Raw genomic sequence first — 24,538 nt, 5'->3', positions numbered from 1 at the left:
TTGAAAAAGGTATTTAAGTATACCTTCACTAAGAAACCAGATGCCTTCCTCCTGGGTATTGTCGGCCAGAAGGTGTTAAAGAAGGACCGAACATTTTTTATGTATGCAACAACGGCAGCAAGGATACTCATCGCTAAGAACTGGAAAACGCAAGATCTACCCACACTGGAAGAGTGGCAGATGCAGCTGATGGACTATATGCAATTGGCGGAGATGACTGGCAGAATCCGAGACCTGGGAGAAGAAAGGGTTGAAGAAGATTGGAAGAAATTTAAGATTTATTTACAAAAATATTGTAATTTGGTTGAATGTTAAGAAGGATGCTTGATCATAAAATAATTGACCACCACTAAATTAGACTGGAATTTGATGATAAGTGATATTAATGAAAACATAAACCTTTTGGAGAATTGTTAGATTATATTTAAATGAGTGGAAATAAGATTGTAAACAAGATGATAATTTGCTTGAAAAAAATTTTCAACGATGTAAGTGGGAGTAGGAGACGTGAGGAAGTCCAAAGAAGTTATGAGATTTTGTTATGACATAACTAATGTTGTTTATTATTTGTGCATTTCTTTTTTTAAAAAAAAACCTTAATAAATATTTATAAAAAAAAAAGAAAATGCCTCACTCTGATGAATGATCCTAGGGAATGTTGGGCCTTTTCAGAAGCCACCTTCATACCACACATTCAAAGCGCCATGATATAACTTTAAACAGTCACGGTTTTCCCCAAAGAATTATAGCAGCTGTTGTCCGTTAAATATGCTGGAAGTTATTAGGAAGACTGGTGACTGGGAGTGGCTGCCTAGATCATATGACACCATTCCTGAAAGACCTACATTGGCTCCCAGTACATTTCTGAGCACAATTCAAAGTGTTGGTGTTGACCTTTAAAGCCCTAAATGGCCTCGGTCCTGTATACCTGAAGGAGCGTCTCCACCCCCATTGTTCAGCCCAGACACTGAGGTCCAGCGCCGAGGGCCTTCTGGCAGTTCCCTCCTGGTGAGAAGTGAGGTTACAGGGAACCAGGCAGAGGGCCTTCTCAGTAGTGGCACCCTCCCATCAGATGTCAAGGAAATAAACAACTATCAGACTTCTAGAAGACATCTGAAGACAGCCCTGTTTAGGGAAGTTTTTAATGTTTGATGTTTTTAATATCCTGTTGGAAGCTGCCCAGAGTGGCTGGGGAGGCCCGGCCAGATGGGAGGGGGTATAAGTAATAAATTGTTGTTGTTGTTGTTAGGAAGACCTCCTACCCCCCCCCTCGCAAAACTACAATTCCCAGAGTTGCTTGTGAGGAGGTATTGGTTGTTTAACCACTATGAGAACTATAGCTCTGGGAGGGGTATGGGGGTCTCTCAGCACCATTAAGAAACTGTAAGTCCAAAAAATTCTTTAGGGGTAGTCATAACTGTTTAAAGTTGTTTCAAAGTGTTTTAAATGTTTGGTGTGAAACACTGAGGTGATAAGACCCCACTTTACTGCAGCAACACATATCATTTGAAGTTCAAGAGCAGCAAACCATTAGATTGTGAAGTTTAACAGCTTACTATTGTTAAACTCTAAATAGTATTTGTGTAACAGATATTAGATGAAAAAATATATATCCATTTACAGTTTTTCTCCAATACCAATGACACAAAAATAGACCAGTCTAGGTCCAATGGCAGTCCTCCAAGAGAAAGATGCAGTCTCTGTATGGAATATAAATGTAAGTTCATTTTCTGCCTGCATTGACTATTATTCTACATGCCTATCCATGCAGCAAGCTGAACAGGAAAAAGAACGGTCTGTTGGCAGGAGGAGGACTGCAGTGCAGTCTGACAAGCAGGCAGACTCTCCCAGTAATATTGATTCCGCAGTGATGTTGGACTACTCTATCACATCTGTAGATTCAAGTGGCAAAGTGTTTCCTGGGGCTCCTTCAGGCAACCTGTTTGTTGAGTATTCATCCTGATTTTCTTGCACGAAGCTCATGCAGAGTGTATACAATGTCTAGTCTTTGCTGAGCATGCATTCAGATTTGTTTGTGGGAAGGTTTCTCAGCAATGAGCGTTCATCCCAATTTGCTTGCATAACCGCTATGCATCTTCCCATTAATCACCCCACACTTTTTAGTGCATTTCACCATCACTTTCCTAATTGCAAAAGGTCTGTGCTTTATTAAATTGGATTGAGTGCAACAGAGCACTTTAATCCACTTTAAATGGTGCAAACATAAATTTCTGGTATGCGATTGAATGTCTCCTGCAGAATACTGGCAGGCAAACTTGTGTTTGATTTATAACATAGAACACAACTACTTTATAATATGATCCAGAAAGTATAGAACAATGCAGCTACATAAGAACAGGAATCATTCCCAAAATATAATGATAAATGAAGCTCTTACATATGTACTTTAAGTATGTCTACACAGTCACTAAGAAGTGTGAGCTTGTTTTTGCTGGGTAGTCTCATTAACAAGAGGTCTAATTTGAGACGAACAAACCCTCATCTCATCAACACAAAGTAGCCTTTATGTTTCCTGATCTTTCATATTTTTCAGAGCTGAAAATCCCTGCTCACAAAAATATTTTGTGGAGAACTACAGAAGAAAAGCCCATGCTCTTAGAGGTGTGGATACTCTTTCTGGTTGTATATCCACACCACCCTGAAATGTTTAAATGTTTCTTTGGTTGTCCTTGACTCTTCCCGCCACACTTGCCATCCTCTCTTGCCACACCAGAGTGATACACCACACCCTTTGAAAACCACTGTCATAAGGACTGAACATGGGACCTTAGGTCTACATATTAGGGGAAGAGATGCGGATGGTGCTGTGGTCTAAACCACTGAGCCTCTTGGGCTTGTGGAGGTTGGTGGATCAAATCTGCTTGATGGGGTGAGCTCCTGTCACTTTGTCCCAGCTTATGCCAACCCAGCAGTTCAAAAGCACATATGTGCAAGTAGATAAATAGGTACCACTATTTATACCAGTAAATGGTGTTTATGTGCACTCTGGCACTCATCAGGGTGTCCTGTTATGCCAGAAGCGGCTTAGTCATGCTGGCCACATGACCCAGAAAGCTGACTGTGGACAAATGCTGGCTCCCTCAGCCTGAAAAGCGAGATGAGCGCTGCACCCCATAGTTTCCTTTGACTGGACTTAACCTTTTTAGGGGAAGGACTACACGGTCCTCTCAGCCCAGGAATGCTGTCAAGAAGTGAGGCCACATGCCAAGTCCTTCTCTTCCCTGCTTTGACCCATAATCTTGCCAGACTGATTTCTTTTCCCTACGCTAGGGAATTGTGGTAAATGGGTAAGACATTTGGCCTTACATACCATGAGCCTCATTCCCCAAATGAAATTGCTGAGCAATTAAAGCACTGAAACCGATGTTGAATCACATGGTATTGTGATACCAGAGTGTTGCATTTTCACACCCATGTTTTGAAACACTGACTGCCCGAGATAGGAGCAGGGAAATGTACAATGCGAGGACAGCATGAGACAGGCAAAATACCGAGTTACTGGAGAGTAAGTTCCATTGAACTGAGAGGCACTTAATTCTGAGTAAAGAGCATGGGCTTGAGCTGCAAGGCAAAACCCGATATGGACTGTGCCCCAGAGTTTAATGACTCAGCCACTTCACTTCTAGAATGGGATAAATGTGTCACGAGGCCATGGTCCTATCAATTTACCACTATTTATTTGTGTAAGGGGCAAAACCAATTCAGCAGTATTATGGTCCAAAAGCATTAGAACTTTTTATAGCTCTTTTCACAAGCGGGATAGCAAAAAGATCTGTGCTTGGTCTATTTTCATCTTTCAATGAAGAGCTGAGTTTCTCCCTCTAAATATATAGGCCACGTCTGCTATTGATCCAAGTTTCTTTAAGCTGTGGAGATCAAGTCACCTCAGTGTGTGGAATTACTTAGAAAAGCTCAAGGGATCAGGGGATAATTGGAGAAGAAAAATAATTGATGTCATTTCAGTTCTTTCCCCCTTTTCCTGGAGGAAAGTCAAATGATAACTGAAGGACACAGAACTTCTGGATTGATGAGGGAGAGAAAAATATATATCCCTATCTACCTAATATACAATTTAGCATCCTTGTTAGATGGGAGAACACATAAAGGAAAGGATGAATAGCTCTCGGCTTAATATGCTATTTGGATCAAAGACAGTTGGCCTAGAAAAGATGTCACTTTTTGAAATAATAAAAATAATACAGAACTGGGATTATTAGCAACACAATTTCAGACACTCACGTTCAAATGGTGTCAGGGAAAAACTACAGCTATATGCAAAAGGATATCTGCAAAAGAGCATCTTGTGATAAGCCCTCTCTCTATCCCTTAACGCAGAGGTTGGTGATATGTAGGCCTCCAGATGTTGGACCCTACTACTATCATTCCTCAAAATTAGCCATGCTGCCTCGACCTGTTGCTTTTGACTGTTCTGAGCCTTGTTGTTGTTATTTAGTCATTTAGTCGTGTCCGACTCTTCGTGACCCCCTGGACCACAGCACGCCAGGCACTCCTGTCTTCCACTGCCTCCCGCAGTTTGGTCAAACTCATGCTGGTAGCTTCAGGAATACTGTCCCACCATCTTGTCCTCTGTCGTCCCCTTCTCCTTATGTCCTCCATCTTTCCCAACATCAGGGTCTTTTTCAGGGAGTCTTCTCTTCTCAGGAGGTGGCCAAAGTATTGCAGTCTCAGCTTCAGGATCTGTCCTTCCCGTGAGCACTCAGGGCTGATTTCCTTCAGAATGGATCGGTTTGATCTTCTTGCCATCCATGGGACTCTCAAGAGTCTCCTCCAGTACCAGAATTCAAAAGCATCAATTCTTCGGTGATCAGCCTTCTTTATGGTCCAGCTCTCACTTCCAATCAATTTCATTGTTTGGCCTCGAGTTGTGGTATTGTAAGAGTGGGAGAGAAAGGAAACTCTCTGCCTGTTCTCAGTACCTCATGCATACTTTAGAAATCTCTACCTCCTCCCTCACTAGCAATCTTTCTTAAAAATGAAAAAGCTTCAAGGACCCTTGAAGGAGGGGCCTCTCCAACAGTCCAAACCTTCAATAATTTTACCGGCTGCTTCTTTTTGTTGCATCTGCATTAAATGGCTGCCTCCCTTTCAGCCACCCTAAGGAATGTGCTCAATGTTTCATTTGGGGAAACTCGCCTGCATTGATGCAAATATTTTTGTGTGCATTTTGCATTTGGAACACTGCACAAAGTATTAGTATTTCACATTTGAAATATTGCTGAATGGCGTATTTTGTGTTTTTGTAATTGACTTGCTCGGAAATATTGTTATAGATTTGCCTCTCCCCAAACCATAGAAATTAACAAATGGTAGCATTTTGATTATTTGGGATGTGAAGGGAGAAATGTAGAGGAATTCCTGAGCTAGCCTTTGCAAAACGACCTGGCCAAGCTAGGTCCATTAAGAAACAATAGAGGGTAATTGGCGATGCAAGAGAGCTGTCTTCTCCACTAGTCCTGAGGTGTGAACAGAGACTGGGGGTTGGGAAGGTTGCCAGGGTAACTGGGTGTGAGATGACAGGGGGAAAGAGTTATTAGCAGGGTGTTCCGGAAAGAAGAAGAAAGACTGGGATCCTCCTTGGGGAGACTGCGAGAGATGTCTTGGACTTGAGTGCTGCACTGCTGTGGCGGACAATCACCTCTTGAAATGGCCATGCTGTAAGTTCTGGACTCCCTCCATGCAGACTGAAGGTGTAAATTGGTGAATAAATCATATTTCTTACAGCTACAACAGTCTCAGCTGTGTCTCAGTTCTCCAAAGGGACACCGACCCTGAGTGAGTGCCTGGAACCTTATGGACTTTTGCAACCACTAGGCACCCAACTTTTGTAACAATATGTACTTACACAGCTCTGACTCCAGTATATATATATATATATATATATATATATATATATATATATACATATATATATATATATATCTGCTATTTGGGGGCACCCCTCTGGTTACTTGTAGCCCAATCATATACATCTCTAATCATAAGTAAGTTCCACTGTGTTCAGTGAGACTTAACACCCACTTAAGAATATATAGGATTTAGTGATGGAGGAGCAATTTCGTTCAGTTCAGCTTGAATTTAAAGGCAAGCTCCTGAACTTGCACTTTCTGAAATAATATGCAAGCCAAAAAAACCCTGCCAGCCTTTGAAATGAACACTTCTCCAAATTTTGCAGTGTGGTTCTTCAGGCAAGTAATGTGTACAAAAAAGGCACATGACAATGTAAAGTGTGCTTGTATTAGGAGGAGTTGCTTTGTGAAAAGGTGTGTATTAGGCAAAATCACATATTAAAATTGTGTACATTAGGATAAATTCTCACTAAAATGCTGAATTTTTATCATGACTTACAAAAAAAAAGGAAAGTGATATAGAAATGTGGATAAATGAGAAATTGAGAGGAACTGACCTTGAGACAATCACCTATCCCTAATGACATTGTAGAGTTAATGTCTCACATAAAATACATTTGTTTTAAAGGTAATGATGTATTGGCACAACACACTTATTTTATGCCATGAAACTATATAAGAAATGTTTAGAAAATGCAATCTTTTCTTGGAACCGTTATCTTCAAAGGAGAAATAAAGGCTGCCTTTTTTCATTCTTAGGCTTCTTTGCTGTTGAAAACACTGCTACTGAATTATACTGGCATAGGTTAGTGGGTGTTAAATACATGCAATACAAAATGCAATATATTCAACTGTGCCAACAATGACTGTCTTCAATCTGTCAGAAGAACTTTTGATTGAAGCTCCTTTTCCAAACTTGACTGTTAAACATTCTGGGTTTTTGCTTCTTTAGACAAGTGCCTGAGGCCAAGCTGAATGTTAATTATTTTTCTGCAGGTTGTATATTGCCAGATTTTGTCACTAAATAGCTTGCCACTGTCTGGGAGAAGAGGGTGAGATGGATGGTGAGGTGAAATACATCAAGTTCGTGAGAGCAGAGTGATCCTGTGTGAAAGACATCTGGGGGGGAGAAGCCATTTGTTGCCCTAGATTAACAGGGAATCCAGCTCATATCTACTCAGAAGTAAGTCCAACAGAGTTTAATGGGACTTGCTCCTGGGAGAGAGTGTATAAGATTGCATGAGCCCTTGCTGGGTTATCAGAAGGCTACATTTTGCAAATTGATCCTTGGACATTCCAGGTGATGCATTTCGCTCAATAATGTCAGACGGTACGCTTTTTATTCTGGCAATATTTAAAAAAGAGAGATGCTAGAGCCTTAATATGTCATCCACGATATGCATGTAAATATGAACTGGGCTCTGCTTTTTAAATTTTGTTATTTCACCTCCCACACCAATAGGAACTACCACTTCTTAAAAGGAGAGCCCATTTTAAAACATTATCTATTCTGGTAAAAGGCCAGAACCTCAAAAATGCAGTGGTACCTCGGGTTAAGAACTTAATTCGTTCCGGAGGTCCATTCTTAACCTGAAACTGTTCTTAACCTGAGATACCACTTTAGCTAATGGGTCCTCCTGCTGCCGCCACGCCGCCAGAGCACGATTTCTGTTCTCATCCTGAAGCAAAGTTCTTAACCCAAGGTAGTCTGTAACCTGAAGTGTCTGTAACCTGAATCATCTGCAACCCGAGGTACCACTGTAAAATAAAAAAATCAAGAAAATGAACAATTGTACCCTTTATTCTACACTTCAGTAATCAACATTTGTCCTTATTGATTAGCCAACAGGAATATTACTTGATTAATCCACTGATTAAAATCCAGTTCTGTGGTCTGGCAGGTTACTATTTTTATCTGCACAAAAGAATACTCATAAAAGATAATTCAGAAGGTATTTTCTTTCCTTCCCAAATGAAAAGAAGTGAAAAATATCACATTATCCTTATTCCAAACATTTCTTACCTATACCCACCTTAATTGTCTCAGTATGGAGTCAGGAAAATATATAAAATTCCTGTGGATTATTCTCCCCCCCCCCTTTTTTTTTTTTGTAACCAGCCAGAACTCATGAAAGCAAAAATGCAGCTCTACTGTTGATCTTTCAGATATTCTCTTTTTTGCTTGTGGTTGTTGGATATGACTCATTGCAGATGTACTTTGCTTTGGGAATATAAACATAGGCATCCCATAACTTTGCAGAGAGAAGCTTCTTTGCCCTGTAAACACATCCCTGCTGTTTTTGCAGAATACTATTTTCTTTCTCTACATTTTCCACCACAGAGAGCTGAACATCTGCCGCATGGGTTTCCTTTTGTAGTGTGCAGAGCAGAGCTCTCTCGCCATCACAAACAGAAGGCAATCATTCTTCATCTTTCCATCTGCTCAGTGACGGAATTAGGGAGTGTATCAGCTCTTGCTTAGCTGAACAGCACTGCCATTCCTTCTTTGGAGATGAAGTTTTGGAGGCGTTTTTGAGTTGTTGCACCCCTCGTCATTATTCAGAGTTCAGCTGCTGAAAATCAGGCATTTCTCTCCTCTTTCAGGTCACCCAGTGAACCGTTTCAAATCCATTCCCTGATTTCTTGCCCGCTCTGGCATCTGATTCCAACATAAACTCCATATCCTTAAAGGCTATAATAACAGCCCCTCCAAGTGTTCCTATTTTCCAGGGACAGTCTCGGATTGACAGAAGCCATCCTGGTTTCTGATTTGATCCTGGATTTCCTGCTTTTCCTTAAGACATTCCTACTTTCATCGGAGAAATGTTGGAGGGTATGGAGTTATGCAACCCCTGAGCTACCTGAAGCCAGCCCTGTATAAGGAAGTCTTTTAAAAAATGTTTCATGTTTTATTATGTTTTATATATGTTGGAGCAAATAGTGAGGTATAAATAGTAAAATAATAATAATAATAATAATAATAATAATAATAATAATAATAATAATACCTTTATTTTCATTTTGCAACCTGTGTACAATGAAATTAAACGAGCCTCCCTCCCTCCCCCAAACACTCAGTCTCGTTGCACTCTGTGTTGACATTTCCATTCCACCTTAAGCAACAGGCATGTGGAATTGTTGTGTGTCACATGTCTGTTTAAGTTCCAGCACAGTACGCTGGGAACTTCTGTTTGTGTACAGCTTTTGCTTTTGCTGTTCTCCCTGAGACGACGTGAGAGAGAGACGACATGTTTCTTTGTTCTGATTTATGTTTAATAAATCTGTAGTAATAGTATGACTTCACAAGCCTCACGCCTATTCTGTGTGCACAGTACACTCTGCTAATAGCATGCCTTGGCTTTTGAAGTCTGGGTGGCTGATTTACGTTGGAGCATGGGCCGATGGAAGGAGACGTCCGAGCTGGGGCTTGCCAGCTGGCCTCCCCGCCCTCTGCATGTTGACACTCTGTGTGCTTATCGAACAACACACCACCTCACAATTCCTCGGAGGAATGCAATTACAGTGCTACCTCAGGTTAAGTACTTAATTCGTTCTGGAGGTCCGTTTTTAACCTAAAACTGTTCTTAACCTGAAGCACCACTTTAGCTAATGGGGCCTCCTGCTGCTGCCGCACCGCTGGAGCACAATTTCTGTTCTCATCCTGAAGCAAAGTTCTTAACCTGAAGCACTATTTCTGGGTTAGCGGAGTCTGTAACCTGAAGCGTATGTAACCTGAGGTACCACTGTATTATGATTATGGAAAAGGATGTCCCTATTTTCATCCATGCCATAATGGACACCCCCCACACACACACTGTGTTTCTGCTGTAATCTCTTGGTATATTGCTGTTCCAGGCAGACTAGATGGCCCCTTGGTGTGAGCCAGTGGGACAATTATTGGAGCTCTGCAACTGGTAACAGGAATCTGCAGATCTCTCTCTGCCACCTGCACAAGATGTTGCACCTGAACAAATAGGCTCAACTGCACTGCAATGCAGATAGCCAGGCTGTATTTCTTTCTAAGCTTCGCAGCTTCTTGCAGGGATCATTGGTTAGTTCTACAACTTACTGCAGAAGTGCATATACCTTCACATCTGCTGTCAATGCACAGTCCTAGTTGCATACTATCATTTCCCCCATGGCTTTCTTTGCATTGAGGCCAATACTGTCAAATTATTGTGTTTTGTGTGTATGTGATCAATAAAATAATTAATGGCATGCAAGCAAAACAGTCTCTTGAGAAATGAAGGTTCTCCTGGTTCTCTGTTTTTCTCTTGTTAATGATTAACACTCAGCACAGTTGTTTCCCCTTTTAAGTTTGTTACAATTGGTTGGGAGTCACAAATACATGAAAATTTGGCATCAGAACAGAAGAAACTGACCAACAGATGCTGTGATTCCACAAATCACTCATATCTCTATCTCTATATACACTATTTCTGCTTGCAAAACAGGTTGTTGAGTCAACTTGCTCAAGAGAATAATCCCTGCAGGAGACGTTGAGCTCACGGAAGGTTGATATACATGCTTCTCTGATAAGCAGATTTCATTTCAGTTTCATTTCAATGCATCAAATTAGGCCAGCACTAACACTTCTTGTCTTGAGTTCTGAATTGGCATTGTCCTGTGCCAATATGGAGAGAAATTGACTTCATTGTCTCCAAACTGTCTCATTCAGCTTGGTTTTCCCTTCCCAGGACCTTATGAAATAAATCAGTTGGTGCATGGGACATGCAAAATAATGATGATGATGATGATGATGATGATGAAGATGATGATGCATTATGCAGCGTTCCAGCCTGTCAGTTGTGCTCTTTCCGCAGAATACTCCAATGCATATCCCTTCCACCCTGGTTTTCTGTTCCTCTCTTCATCAGACACTCAACATTCCAGGTCCACTGAGCCTGCTCAGTCCTCACTGATATGTTTGGTCCTAGCCGTTGTGGTTTAGAAAAACATCATCCAATACTGATTCCCTTTTATGATTTCACAGCTGTCTATCACACTTAGGGAGAGCTTGTGGTTCCAAAATTCTCTCTCCCTCCCCCCCCCCACCTTCGGATGTGATGAAATATTCTTTTGGATGGTAGTTAATGCATTGAGGTTGAATCCTGACAAGACAGAAGTACTGTCTTGTGTATAGGGGGCAGGCAAGTGTGGGGGACTCCCTGGTCCTGAATGAGGTAACCGTGCCCCTGAATGACCAGGTGCACAGCCTGGGAGTCATTCTGGACTCGCAGCTGTCCATAGAGGTGCAGGTCAATTCTGTGTCCAGGGAAGATGTCTACCAGCTCCATCTGGTACGCAGGCTGAGACCCTACCTGCCCGCGGACTGTCTCACCAGAGTGGTGCATGCTCTAGTTATCTCCTGCTTGGACTACTGCAATGCGCTCTACGTGGGGCTACCTTTAAAGGTGACCCGGAAACTACAACTAATCCAGAATGCGGCAGCAGGACTAGTGATTCAGAGTGGCCACCAAGGCCATATAACACTGGTCCTGAAAGACCTACATTGGCTCCCAGTATGTTTCTGAGCACAATTCAAAGTGTTGGTGCTGACCTTTAAAGCCCTGAACAGCCTCAGCCCAGTAAACCTGAAGGGACCTCTCCACCGCCATTGTACAGCCCAGACACTGAGGTCCTCCTCTGAGAGTCTTCTGCTGGTTCTCTCACTGCAAGAAGCAAAGTTACAGGGAACCAGGGAAAGGGCCTTATTGGAAGTGGCACCCGCCCTGTGGAAAGTCCCTTCCTTCAGATGTCAAGGAGATAAAGAACGACCCAACTTTTAGAAGACATCTGAAGGCAGCCCTGTATCTGGAAGTTTTTTGTGTTTGATGTTTTATTTAAAAGGAAACCCAGCCAGATGGGTATAACAACAACAACAACAACAACAACAACAACAACAACAACAACAACAACAACAACAACAACGTTGTGCTGGCTGTTCATGCTAACTGCAGACCTTCAGAGAGAAAGAGAGAGTGAGAAATCATTCTCTTTTCCTTTGTTTCTTTGTAACTTTCCTTTCCTTTTGGTATAGTTTGGGGGCTGAGGAGAAGACAAGTATCATGCCTCTAGACCAGCGGTTCTCAACCTGTGGGTCCCCAGATGTTGTTGGACTACAACTCCCATCATCCCTGAGCTCTGGCCTAGCTAGCTAGGGGTGATGGGAGTTGTAGTTCAACAACATCTGGGGACCCACAGGCTGAAAAAGGCTGCTCTAGACAGAGTTTTTAACACAATAGGTGAATGGACACCATATTTACTAATAGTGGATTGAGCATGCTCAGTAGACAGAGAGTGCATAGAATGCCGACTGATGGTTGAGGAAGAGGAATGGAAAATGGTGGGGATGGGATGGAGTATGAAACTCATCAGTATAAATATTATCATTTATTAAATTTCAATCTGAGCCTTCCTTCCAAAGGAACCCCAGGCAGCAAACAACAAACTAATAGAAGCAATGCAGTAAAAATAAAACATATCTAAAGAAATGGTTAAGAACATCTAAATACATTTAACTACTAATTTAGAGGAAGCAGAGAAGTCTCCACATTTTATGTATCTTTCTGGAGAGGAGGGGACTCACATTTATTCAAACTACCTTCAAGTGACCTCAGCCTCATTTTCCAGAAGGTCAAATCTGATTGGCCATGCATCATTGGCATTAAAGCAATATCTCAAACTGTAGTTTGCAGACATTACAACAGGCCACTCTCCTTTTATTCTGGCTGCGTTCCCCCTGATCTGCACACGGTGAATGGAGGCTTAGCATAAGGAAGGAAAGATACAGTCCAGCCAATAGGCAATTAATCTGGGGGTCGGTGTGGTGTTTAGCATTCAATTGAGATTTGCCTTCCTCAGTAACTAAAATTGTTTATCCAGCAACCATCTCCCTGCAAAGCAATATGAATTGGTTCGCTCCTTATATCATCCATCAGTGAGGCAGAAAGACATTGTTATAAACGGGCCAAAGGACTCCCTGCCGTTAGTGCAGCGGGAAACTGGGAACAATTCTTTACTAAATGTGTTTTGCATCTCTCACTAATTTTGAAAAGGCCTAGAATTTCGGGAAGGCAGGAATTAACTTCCTGCATCACTTAAGTCCTTCCTGTGCATCATGGCTCCTACTTTGCAGAGGACAGTTGTCTGCTTGAAGGGATGACAGATGATAAGCATCTATTTCAAAGTGTTCTCTGCTTGGAATCTTGTCTGGTCCAAGTCCAGTTTGAAGGTTGGGATTGGTCAGTCTGTCCATTTCAGTTTATCCCAGTTTATCTCATTTTTCACCTAATAAGTTCAGTTTCTACACATTTGCACATCAGTGTGCAAACTTTAGTGATGTATGGAAGTGAGAGCTGGACCATAAAGAAGGCTGACTGCCGAAGAATGGATGCTTTTGAATTATGGTGCTGGAGGAGACCCTTGAGAGTCCCATGGACTGCAAGAAGATCAAACCTATCCATTCTGAAGGAAATCAGCCCTGAGTGCTCACTGGAAGGACAGATCCTGAAGCTGAGGCTCCAAGACTTTGGCCTCCTCATGAGAAGAGAAGACTCCCTGGAAAAGACCCTGATATTGGGAAAGATGGAGGGCACAAGGAGAAGGGGACAACAGAGGACGAGATGGTTGGATAGTGTTCTCGAAGCTACCAGCGTGAGTTTGACCAAACTGCGGGAGGCAGTGGAAAACAGGAGTGCCTGGCGTGCTCTGGTCCAGGGGGTCACGAAGAGTCAGACACAACTAAACGACTAAACAACAACAGCAAGTGCAAACTTTTCTAATGTCCTCATGAACATTCATCAGCATTTTAGAGCAGGTTTCTCCTATTATACACAGATTTTTGTGTGCAATTTCAACTAATAAGCACATTTTTGCAAATCATCCCCACCTAAAGCAATGCATTTTTGTAAGTTACCTTCATGAATATAGGCACACTTTAGGCCACTATATGACCTTTTTTGGCTGGAGAATTGCATTGAGAAATTCTGATGAAGTGTGAATTTAGGAAGATAGCTGTGTTTTGGTTTACATATTGTTTCAGAAAGTGCAAGGTTTGCCTTTGAAAGACAAAGTGCATCTAAATTCTCCCCCATCCCTATTCAAGATAAAGCGCCATAAAAAGGAGTGCGGGAGTCTTAAAGCTGCCCCCTGACCGTGCCTGGACAGGCAGCAAGGTTAACAAGCTAGGGTATTTTGGAAACCAATTCTAGTATCAGTCAATAAAAACCCCAACACAAATCCTTGGCTTCTCTTCTTTTTTAATTTATAATGGTTATTTCTAGGACTGGCATGTTCCATTTTACCACTTGAGTCAAAACAAGAAGTGCCATGCTGCCGCTGCTGTCGCCACTGCCGCCACACCTGCTGCTGCTGCCATTGCCATGGCCCACTCTTGCAGTGTCATGCACCCTGCCAGATGGTGCCAATTTCAGTCCAGAGATCCACCTGGGGGCTTCTGCTGCCTGAGAAAGTGGTTTCTCTCTGTCCAATGGCTGGGCTGGCTCTGGTTATTTCTGTATTTGCATCTAAACATTAATTTCAGCATATGTGAATGTGTGCCCTCTTTTGTCCTCCGTTTTGGTGTTTCCCTGTGTTGGTAAAATCAGGTCTGGCTAAAGATATTTTTTCGCCTGAGGCAAAGCCCCCCCTGTGATCTATACAGGAGTTGACAAGCCTAACAGTTGACTCTAACTTTTGCACTAGCAATGGGACAGCATCTTCCCCCATTGCTATGAATAGCCGACTTGGTTACTGGTGAAGGGTAGTCTGTGTGGTACATTCAGAAGATCTCTCCTGTGTCTCCCCACCACTCCTCCAATACCTTGCTGGTCCCCCTAGCATCTGCCACCTGAGGCAGCTGCCTCACTCTCCCTAATGGTAATGCCGGCCCTGGATAAGGTGACAGCAATCACCATGCAGTGCTTCGGAAGAGACAGAGCAATCTATAAGTTGAACTATACCTTCTATAGAAACAGAGGGGAGAGTTTGAATAAGTGTTGCCATTTTCAGCAGCAGGAGTTCTGCTTTCTGCCATAGGAGTTTGAGCCATTCAGATCTCTCTTCAGACTCAAAATTCACTAGGTGGCTTGGGGGAAAGCTGTATTCTGCCAGCCTCAGCCTGCATTTGCAACATTGGGATAAGAATGTCAGTCTACGTTACAGAGTTGTTATAAGAATTACTAAGTGAATGTATGAGAGATGTACTGAGCACTTAAAGGGCACACTATATAGTTACTGACAGTGCTTTTCTTCTGGAAAAAAAGAGATGCAGGTACTCACCATGAAATTATTATAGTAAGTGCCACACTTTTAACCAGTGCTTTTCTTCCAGGAAAAAAAAGTGACAGTACTGCATACCCTTGAATACCCCCAAGAAAAAAGCACTGGTTACCGAGCCCATGTTTGGTGCTGTGGTCTAAACCACATCTAAACCACAGAGCCTAGGACTTGTCGATCAGAAGGTCGGCGGTTCAAATCCCAGCGACGGGGTGAGCTCCCGTTGTTCAGTCCCAGCTCCTGCCCACCTAGCAGTTTGAAAGCACATCAAGTGCAAGTAGATAAATAGGTACCACTCCGGCGGGAAGGTAAACGGCATTTCCGTGTGCTGCTCTGGTTTGCCAGAAGCGGCTTAGTCATGCTGGCCACGTGACCCGGAAGCTGTCTGCGGACAAACACCAGCTCCCTCGGCCTATAGAGCAAGATGAGCACTGCAACTCCAGAGTCGTCTGCGACTGGACCTAATGGTCAGAGGTACCTTTACCTTTACTGAGTCCATGTTTTGATAATACTTCTGTGGTCTGCAGCATTCTATGGCCTGGTTCATAAATGAGGGTTTTAATGTCTCACCTGAGAAATCTTCTGGTCATTTTTTAACACCTTTGAAAATAATGTCTCTGACACATTGTTTCTGCAGCCTTCCGTTTGTTAATTAGTGCCAGCCAGTGCCAAGATTGGTGCTTCTTCTTTGACACCAATTCTGATTGGACTTCCCAGGAATCTTCTCAGCAATTTTCATGAATCCTTGGGTTCCAGCTCTGTGATTTGACTGTACTCAGTACCTTTGTATGTACAGGTGGGAATAATCTGGGATTTAAGGTACTGCTGCTTAAAAATCAAAACTTTTCTGACATTAGAGCATAGCTTCATGCTAACATTTCTACTGCTGGTAATGTCCTGGTTGAAGGTGCCCCATCAGAGCTGCCTTTCTGGAGAAACATATTATCTTTTATGAAGACTGAACTTCAGTATTTGAATATCTCTAACCTGCTGGTCTGGTAATCTCTTGTTGCTGTCACTCCAGGCAGGAAGTGGGCAGGTGTTGAGGCAGGCCCTGAAAGTTGCGGGGCATCATGGGGGCGACGGCGCTGCACTCATGTTGGGTCCCTGTCAGGGGAGCCTAGTATTAAGAGAAAGGAGAGGCTTTGCCCCACTGTAATAGAGTCCCCAGTGGCATCTATTCACATGTCTGGGGGGGGGGAGGAAGGAGGTGCAGTCAAGCAAAGTTCTGCAGAATGTACTAAGCCAGAGGTGGGGAACCTCAAGTCTTTGGGCCAAATGTTGCCCTCCAGGATTCTCTAGCTGGCCCTGCTTTGCACTCTCCTTGAATGTTTTTGCCTGGCTGGAATCTCTCTCTCTCTCTCTCTCTCTCTCTCTCTCTCTCCTTGCTTATATTTCAAATCCTGCTCATGAGTTCATCAAGCTATAATATTTCCTTAAATATCCAAAACACCCACCCACCTCACTCACACACGAAAACAAAGATCACCACAGCCAATCACAAGCAAACAATCACAGCCTAAGCCAACCCCAACCTCTCTCACCACCAAAGGAACACAAGTGAACAACACAAGCAACGCTGACACCAAACTCTACATACATTAAACATAATAGAAACACCGCCACCCGACCCCACCCCCATCCATCCTCCCTCTCCCCACCCCCCTTTCTTTTTTCTTTCTGTTTTCTTCTCCCCCTAATGCCTCAACAAATGAAACGGATTTGTAAAAACGTTACATGGAAGAAGAAGAAGAAGAAGAAAAAACAAACGAGGCACTACACTTCTGTAAAACAAGAAAATCCTTAATAAAAAAAATATTTAAAAAAAAAATATTTCCTTAAATAGTCCAAAAAGAGCTCACATTCTTCCACAAAGCAGTCATCATTAGGATCTCTTATTCTGGCTGCTCATTTTGCCCTTTCTGCATAGTCCATCACCTTACTTATTCATTCTTCTTGAGTGGAATCTTCTTCTTCCTTCCATTTTTGTGCATAGAGGATCCAAGTCACTGTTGTTACATGCATAAACAACTTAATCATCTTTTTTTTAAAAAAAAAAACAAAACAAACCCTTCTATTCCTATAATCCCTAAAAGAAAGGCTTGAATGTATATCTAATAATACATCTTGCTTGTTTGGCTGGAGGATAAGTACAGGTGTGTGAGTATGTGTAGAAAGTAGCCTACTGAATTAAGGCAATGTGTACATTCACTGCTCTGCTACTTTTGCCTCCTCCTCTTCCAGGCATGTGGTCCTTGGGCAGTTGCCCAGTAGTGAATGTGACTCTCATCTGAAAATGTTCCCAAATCCTGTGATGTGCCCACCTGCTGCCCTTGCTGACCTCAAATGTCTCAGGTAGGGTAAGACTTGGCAACCCCAAGCAGTCTTAGTGGTCATAACTGTATATGTGGCTCCATATAAGTCAATGGGACCTGTTGAGAACTAAGCCTACCAGCATTCCAGAACTAAGGTTCCATGTGTTGGGCACACATCACTTGGGAAGACAGGTGAACTAATGCCAGTGTACTGAAAGAAGATCAGCAGTGTCAAAGCAATGATTCTTCCACATCAACTTTGTTGGATTGGTCATGTTGTGCGGATGCCTGATTATCGTCTTCCAAAGCAACTACTCTACTGCGAACTTAAAAATTGCTGGTGGTCAACAAAAAGACTCTCTCAAGGCAAATCTTTTAAAAAATATAGTATAAACATCAACAACTGGGAAACACTGGCCGGTGAGCGCTCCAATTGGAGAACAGCCTTTACCAAAGGTGTCATGGGCTTTGAAGACGCTCAAACTCAGGACGAAAGGGAGAAATGTGCTAAGAGGAAGGCACGCTTGGCTAACCCTCACCATGATCAACTCCCGCCCAGAAACCTATGTCCCCACTGTGGAAGAATGTATGGATCCGGAATTGGTCTCCACAGTCACTTGCAGACTCTCTGTTAAAACTGTGTTCATGGAAGACAATCTTACTCAGCTACGGGTGATCACCAAAGAGGAAGACAAGCTGGAACATGACAGAAACCAGGAATTGCCCCTGCTTTTGACAATGTCAACAAGCGAAGAGATCCTGGAACACCAGTGCTGGTGTCAGTAAATAAAATCCCTAACAATGCAAGTAATAGACTACATGGAATTGGCAGAAATGACTGGCAGAATCCGAGACCTGGGAGAAGAAGCGGTGGAAGAGGACTGGAAGAAGTTTAAGACTTATCTGCAGAAACACTGTAAAGTTTATGAATGTTAAAACGATGTTGGATTTAAAAATAATACGGCATTGGAGATATAGGTTTAAAAGTTATGTAAAAAAGTAATTGAAAAAAGGTGAAAGACTAAAGTTATATTATGTCAAAAGTAAATAATATGTTAAAGGTGTTTAAACATAAGGAGGAAGGATTGGAGACATAATAGAAAGATTTTAATAATCAGAAATGAGTTTTGAAAGTGGGTAAGGATTTGCTTTATCTGATTGAGTAAAGAGGAACACAAAAAAGGGAGGCGGGAGGAAGTCAGGAAAGAAAGTTTTCCAAATATCAATCTAAAAGTTGGAATTTATATTTTTAATTTTTTCTTTTTGTTTTTTTTCTTGATGTTTTTTATCTTCTGTAAAAGCAAATAAATATATATTTAAACAAAAATAAATAAATAAAATAAAATCCCTAACAAGAAATTCCATTTTGATGCTAAGGCATTTCTTTTAACATTTTTCAAATGACTGGTGACTAAGGATAATGAGGTACTTCTCTTTTAGATGACTGCATGAGCTAGAATTGCTTACAGAAAGTATTGGGAAATGAATCCAATACTTCTGCTCAGAGAATAGCATATTAAAATATAGGGTATCACAAATTAAAGTTGGCTATTCAGGCTTGTCAGGAAATGGGTACTCAACATTTGGAACAAAACTGGAAATGCTTGAAAGTGACAAGCAAATTCCTATGATTGGTCATTCCTTTCTGCTTATATAAGGAGATTCCCTAAAACAAATTGGATGTTTTCATACTAAGAAAGAGGAATGTAAGCACTGAATGAACTATTTAGATAAAGGAGCATGTAATTAGTTATTTTCCTTGGGATCTTTGGATGAAGGGCGGTATATAAATTTAATTAATAATAGTAGAAGAAGAAGAGTTTGGATTTGATATCCCGCTTTATCACTACCCGAAGGAGTCTCAAAGCGGCTAACATTCTCCTTTCCCTTCCTCCCCCACAACAAACACTCTGTGAGGTGAGTGGGGCTGAGAGACTTCAGAGAAGTGTGACTGGCCCAAGGTCACCCAGCAGCTGCAGGTGGAGGAGCAGGGAATCGAACCCAGTTCATCAGATTACAAGTCCATCGCTCTTAACCACTACACCACACTACACCATACAAAACTGTAATAATAATAACAATTTTGGTGGGTAGTAAAATGCTGGTATATGGAGAATTGTTTGTATAAATTGTAAAAAAAAAAGTCCCCCGCCCCAAAAAAAACCAGCAACTGTCTTTCATATACTTGGAAAATATGTCTTTACAACATTTATTGGCCCACCCTGTAACAAATAAGGCTCTTAAGGTGTCCTACAACCTAAAATCAAACAAGTTAAAAAGCTAAGAACTGTAACAACAAAATATGATATAACAGAAAACTCAAGAAGCATAGAATGAAAAATGGACAAAAACAGGTTGAGGATGCAATCCTAAAGCTGTATGAAGAACTCCTGAATGTAGAATAAGTAATACTCTGCCATCAGAGGGACTGTTAGAATTCCTGCTCCATGATTGCAGTCATGGGATTTTTGTCTATCACATGGACGGTATATGTTTTGACTCCAGAAAGTGCAAGTGACGGAGACAGGATGTTTGTGTTACTGTGTTTTTTAAATGGGTTTTCTTTGTTCTTGACAAAGAATGAATTGGAACAAAAGCATGGGGAACCTTTTACAAATAATTGAACTCTCACCTTCTTTGATGAAGGGCAAAAACATATCAGTGTGTCTAAATGTTTAAAGAACTTTGATAAGAACACTTATTCCCCAAAATATAGATAACCCCTACTGAGAAGCTAATATTTCAATCAGTGTTCTTTAATAAAGATATTTAAAAAAAAACCAGCAGGTTATTCGTCTAAAAGCTTCTGCCGACATTTTCAAGTGATTACTTGCTATAAATGTATTACATTCCGGGAGAACCCTGATGGGAAATGCTAAACGTGTAAGAATTTCTGGAGACTCTTGTTAGCGCCAGAAGTAGCAGCGAGTCTGTCAGGTTTTCCATTACAAAACCATGTTTTCGAGGAGACCTCTGCAGTTTAAAACAATATTTCATGTGATAGTGTTGGTCAGATGCCAAGAGTAAGATGGTCTTATCAGTACTGCCTTAAATCGGAACTGGTTTTAAAAACAGAGCCTTCTTCCATCAACAACTCAAAATTCCAAAACTAAAAATAAAAGAGAATTCTGAATTTTGGAGGTCAAGAGCAACTTTATCAATCAAACTATCCATTCACTTTATGTGTGACTCCCAGTTAGGGTTGCCAAGCAACAATATTAGAAAGACCTTCCAAGTGTGGTTGCACCATAGATTTGTAGTTGTCATTATGATATTGCTAGTCCTGTTTTCAAACCATTTGCCGGTGATCCCTAACAAAGAATCAAATTTATTTCACTTGCTGCACTCTTGGTTTACATTTTCATTGAACTGTCCACTGTGGCACCAAGCTGTCTTTCCTAGTCAGTCACTGCCAGTTCAGACCCTATTAGTTAAGGTTTACTGCCTCACTGTGCATAAATGATAGACTTTCTAGGGATCAATGGATCTGTCAATTTTGCTTCTCTCTGTTTCTCATCTTTCCAATATAAATTCAGTTCTCCACATATCTGCAGTCATTTACAATTTTTTATTTTTTATTTTTTTTAAAAAAACCTTCATGGTTTTTTCCAGCATTTTAGTTCAATTTTCTCCGAATAAATACTACTTTGCAAAACAATTTCCCCAATAAAATCATAGAATCCTAGGATTCTAGTGTTAGAATGGACCCCAAGAGTCAGCTGGTCATACACAGGGTGATTCATAATGAAGTATACAGAATTATGAACCATGTTATTTTCAATTACATATGCATTTCTGTGCATACTTTACCCTAGTACAGTGGTACCTCAGGTTAAGTACTTAATTCAGTCCGATTTCTGTTCTCATCGTGAAGCAAAGTTCTTAACCTGAAGCACTATTTCTGGGCTAGCGGAGGCTGTAACCTGAAGCGTATGTAACCCGAGGTACCACTGTATATGCATTTGTGCACACATTACCAGGCTGAAAAAATGCATTCTAACTCTGAAGGAAGGCTGTGTGCTTCGGTTTGCATGTTGTTTCAGAAATTCAGAATTATTACGTTCACATTTAAAAGACGACTGAACTGAATTTCTCAAATTAATGCTGCTCACAATGAATCGCATTTGCCATTTTAGAATCATAGAACCATATAGTTGGAGAGGATCCCAAGGGTCATTTAGTTCAACCCTCTGCAATGCAGGAATCTCTACTAAAGCACCGATGACAGATGGCCACCCAACCTCTCCTTAGAAACCTTTAATGAAAGAGAGTCCACCACCTTCCGAGGGAGACTGTTCCACTGTTGGACAGCTTTTACCGTCAGAAAGTTCTTCCTAAAGTTTAGTTGGAATCTCATTTCATGTAACTTGAATCCATTGGTTCAGGTCCATTTATAGTAATGTATAGCTGTTGATTGAATATTTGATTGATTTGATTTATGTACCACCTTCCTGCCAAGGCACCATAGGCAGTTTATCATTTTTAAAGTACAGTGGTCGTATAGTTAAAGCTATGGTTTTCCCAGTAGTGATGTATGGAAGTGAGAGCTGGACCATAAAGAAGCCTGATCGCCGAATAATTGATGCTTTTGAATTCTGGTGCTGGAGGAGACTCTTGAAAGTCCCATGGATTGCAAGAAGATCAAACCTATCCATTCTTAAGGAAATTAGCCCTGAGTGCTCCCTGGAAGGACAGATCCTGAAGCTGAGATTCCAATGCTTTGGCCACCTCATGAGAAGAGAAGACTCCCTGGAAAAGACCCTGATGTTGGGAAAGATGGAGGGCACAAGGGGACGACAGAGGACGAGATGGTTGGATAGTGTTCTCGAAGCTACCAGCATGAGTTTGACCAAACTGCGGGAGGCAGTGGAAGACAGGAGTGCCTGGCGTGCTCTGGTCCATGGGGTCAAAGACGAGTCGGACACGACTAAATGACTATACAACAACAAACCTCGGGTTAAAAACTTAATTTGTTCTAGAGGTCCGTTCTTAACCTGAAACTGTTCTTAACCTTATGTACCACTTTAGCTAATGGGGCCTCCCACTGCTGCCGTGCCACTGGCTCGCAATTTCTGTTCTCATCCTGAGGTAAAGTTCTTAACCCAAGGTACTACTTCTGGGTTAGCAGAGTCTGTAACCTGAAGTGTTTGTAACCTGAACGGTTTGTAACCCGAGGTACCACTGTATACAAGAATGAATTGTAGAGTGACAGAATCTCCTCAGGCCATTGGGAAGCTGATGGCAGAAGCTCCCTGCCCTGGCTTCCTCACTTGATGAAGTGAGGCCTCAGGCCACACGGAGCTCCAGGAAATCATCTTTTCAGGCCCTTGATGGTTTGTGTGCTTCCTGGCCTGGTTTCCCTCAGTTGTTCCTTCCCTCAGGGCACATACCTACAAGCAGCCCAGTGAGGCCTATAAGGCACACTCCTTGGAATAAAGTGCCCTCTGATGGTGAAATCTCATGACTTCAGTGCAAACAGTGTCCAATATGTCGTTTAAATTCTACTCAGTATTGATCCAGAGCAGATTCCAATGTATAGTTAGCAGAATAACAACTTAAACATGTTGCAGGATTCCCAAAAAACAAACGAGAGGCAATTATATTTCATCCAGCAGAGCTTTACTGTTACTGAAGGCAAATGAGCATAATGGTCACAAATCCAATACATTCAGGACTGGCAAAGTCCATAAAAATCCAGTTGCAGCAGACTTAAACTCACAATAACGGATAATAAGTCTTAACCTTAACACTAATTCCAGTTACAGATAGGTAGCCGTGTTGGTCTGCCATGGTCAAAACAAAATAAAAAAATTCCTTCCAGTAGCACCTTAAAGACCAACTGAGTTAGTTCTAGGTATGAGCTTTCGTGTGCATGCACACTTCTTCAGATACTGAAGAAGTATCTGAAGAAGTGTGCATGCACACGAAAGCTCATACCTAGAACTAACTCAGTTGGTCTTTAAGGTGCTACTGGAAGGAATTTTTTTATTTTGTTTTGACCTTAACACTAAGTATACTATGTACAGTATACTACGTACCACACCAGAAGGAAAAGAGATAGAAAGAGAAAAGTATAACCCAGGCTCCTTCAGTGTGTCTTAGGATGGTGGGTTTATTTTTAACAAGCTATCACCTGTGTGTGGTTTCAAAATCCTTCTGTTATCAGCTACAGCAGGGGTGCCAACTTCAATAAAATATTGGGGGGGGGCATGGTAAGCCCTACCCTGCATAATCAGTCATATGATGCAGTGCACTCCCACCATTTGAATGGCAATGCCCATCAACTTTGGGGTGGCCTGGCCCCCTCAAATATTTTATTGGGGGACCCCTTGGCCCCTAGGAGTTGGCTCCTATGAGCTACAGCAGGCACCCTCAAACTCGGCCCTCTGTGGGTACTAGGAGGTGTGAGTACTCCGAGGTACTAGGAGTTTCATGTCAAGCACTTAATCAGATTAATCAGATTAAATTTATTGTTGTTGTAATAAGTGAAATAGATACTGTACATTGTGTCCCACTTCCTTTCCTTCCTGCTGATCCTCAAGGTGTGAGTAAGTTGCAAGTCAGGACACCGAGAATGAGATTCACAAGCTGTTTTGGGACTACAGTTCCCATCATCCCTGGCCACTGGTCCTGTTAGCTAGGCATGATGGGATTTGTAGTCCCTAAACAGCTGGAGGGCCGAGTTTGGGGATGCCTGAGCTACAGGGTGCTATGTGAGATTTATTCTGTCCTTTGGGGGGGGGGTTAATAGGCCAAAGGATGGGGGTGGGGACTCAAAACCTCTTTGACCTTCTGGTTCCCTGCTCCCCGCTTTTCTCATTCAAACATCACCCTCACAGGTAACTGATTTTCCTGTATCCATTGCAGCAGGAACAATTCTGAGCACCTGACACTTGCAGAAGTATGTTGGCCGTCCTGGCTCGCCATATTAGAAACTGCCTGAGTCAGCGCTCAGGCTCTCTGTTTTTAGTTTCGATTCTGCATTGCAAGCAGCAGTGTGCTCCACACTTTTCTTCTCCCCAAACTACTTTGTACTGAAGTTGCTTTTGTTGTGCA

General features: G+C 42.0%; 1 protein-coding gene and 1 long non-coding RNA gene across 3 annotated transcripts in view; one reads left to right on the top strand and one right to left on the bottom strand.

Annotated features, from left to right (window-relative positions):
- CPLX1 (complexin 1) overlaps nucleotides 1–24,538 on the bottom strand; it is a 162,500-nt gene that overhangs the window by 104,944 nt on the left and 33,018 nt on the right. The gene's annotated exons all lie outside the window — the stretch shown is intronic.
- Nucleotides 1–24,538, top strand: part of LOC309332608 — a 98,376-nt gene that overhangs the window by 45,088 nt on the left and 28,750 nt on the right. The window lies entirely within an intron of this gene.

The sequence above is a fragment of the Podarcis erhardii genome (assembly GCF_964252035.2).
Source record: "Podarcis erhardii genome assembly, chromosome: 17".
NCBI classification, from domain to species: domain Eukaryota; kingdom Metazoa; phylum Chordata; class Lepidosauria; order Squamata; family Lacertidae; genus Podarcis; species Podarcis erhardii.
Note: the sequence above shows the minus strand (reverse complement) of the source record. Positions and strands in the feature narration are given on the sequence as shown.